Consider the following 2253-nt stretch of genomic DNA (forward strand, 5'->3'; position numbering starts at 1 on the left):
TGCTAAGTAAAAGAAAATTTAAAAAGCCACATTATATAAGTGTATTCATTAGAAATATCTAGAATGAGGCCATGACTGGTGGCAAATTCTTGTAATCTTAATACTCAGGAGACTGAGTCAGAAGGGTCATCATCATGAGTTTGAAGTCAGTGTAGGTAATGTGAGTTCAAAGGCAGCCTGAATTACACTGCCAGATCCTGGAGAGAGAGAGAGAGAGAGAGAGAGAGAGAGAGAGAGCGCAACAGTGAAACCAGAATAGGTAAATTGACAAACAGAAAGTAGATTAGTGATTGTTTGATTACCAGGAAGCTACTGCGGGAGGGGAATTATACAGTGCTTCCACTGTGGAGATGAAAATATTTAGGAACTAGATATTGGAGATGGTCATTGAATGTACTATTTGCCAATAAATTGTATGTTAAAATGGTACACTTACATACATTTTGTTCTATTTTTAATGAAAATAAATAACTTTAGGCAAATAAAAGCAATCTGTGTAAGAAAAGGAAGCTGACACCAGGTATGAGGCTGTGTGCCTGTTTTCCTAGCACTAGGGAAGCTGAGGCAGAAAGATCACTGCCTGGACTAATAGTGAGCTCTAGACCAGCCTAAACTACACACACAGAGGGACTCTAAAGAATAAAAACTAAAACAGAAAAGAAAACTGAGCATGGTGATAATCCTAGCACTGTAGGAGGCTGAGGCAAGAGAACTGCAGGTTTGAGTCCAGCGTGAGAAACTTAGTGACTTAGTGAGATCCTGCCTTAAAAAATAAAATAACATAAGGGCAGGCAATGTAGCGTAAAGCTATTCCTCAGTACTAGTAAGTAAATAAATGGATGGATTGATGGATGAATGGGTGGATAGATGGACAGAATAAATGTAGATGGATAAAAAATAGGCACTGAGTCTGGGGAGATAGCTCTGTGGCCTAAGCGCCTGCCTGGCAAGTGCAGAGACCGGAGTTGGATCCCTGATACTGCGCTGCTGCACAGTGTTCTGGGCACACCACAAGGGTTCTGAAACCAGGCATGATGGCACTCGCCTATAACCCCAGTGCTAGAAAGGCTGAGACAGGAGAATCACTATGAGTCTGCATAGCGAGACCCTATACCAAATAAATAAATAAATAAATTTTTAAAAAATAGGCACTGGGTTCAATTCCCCATAATGCCAAAAAAATTGGGGGGGGGGAGAAAATGACTACATAACAGACTACTTGACTGCGAAGGGAACATAAATACTCTTAGCCACAATAATACAGTGTTTAAGATTTTTAGAATTTTTCGTGCATGTCTGCAGTACATAATGTTTACATTCCTAACACTGTCATTCCTTTTCTTATCCCCTTTCCCTACCTTCCCTCTCTATCCTTTCATCAGATTTTAAAACAAACCTACAGAGAAACCATGGAAGAGTTAGCACTGGTGTCCTTATCTTATCTTGTAGAACAGGGAGTCAAGAGATAACTGTCTTGAGTTGACAGAATAAGAAATGCAGGCACAAATGTATTATCTATAGCCAAACAGAAAAAGGAAGGAAGGAACTAAAGATAAAGTACATATCAGGGAGACAGAAGTAGAGGTTATGTTCTTGAATTGGTAAAACAAGAAATAGCAGTGTATGCACATTATTAGGGGTAAAGGAGAGAAGAAATTACCAAAAGTAGCAGCAGCTAAAAGAGGAGAGAGGATCTGGCTTGGGAAGAGACGGGGCAAGAAAGTGTTGTCAAAATAAGCACTTTTGCTCTTTGATTTTTAACCATACACATGTATTCCAACCATGCCCATTCCTGGCCTTCAATCTTTCTAAGGGTCCTCAGTGATAGCGGTTAAATTAACAGGGGCAGGGGATTTGGCTCAGCAGTAGAATGCTTGCCTAGCAAGCTGGATGCTCTAGGTTCAGTCTTCAGCACCAAAAAAAAAAAAAAAAAGATTAAATTACAAATTCTTAATGTGTCATTCAAAGTGCTTCAAAATCTGGCACTGACCTACATAACCAGCATCATAGCTGGCCTTTTCCTAAAGTACCTGGGACTTTGGCTACACCAATCAATTGGCAGTGTCTTGGATTCTTTCTTTCTTTCTTTCTTTCTTTCTTTCTTTCTTTCTTTCTTTCTTCCTTTCTTTTCTTTTCTTTTCTTTCTTTTTGGAGGAACCGGAGACTGAACTCAGGCTCTTTCTTTCTTTCTTTCTTTCTTTCTTTCTTTCTTTCCTTCCTTCCTTCCTTCCTTCCTTCCTTCCTTCCTTCCTT

This window comes from Octodon degus, unplaced genomic scaffold (assembly GCF_000260255.1).
Source record: "Octodon degus isolate 3935 unplaced genomic scaffold, OctDeg1.0 scaffold00201, whole genome shotgun sequence".
NCBI lineage: Eukaryota > Metazoa > Chordata > Mammalia > Rodentia > Octodontidae > Octodon > Octodon degus.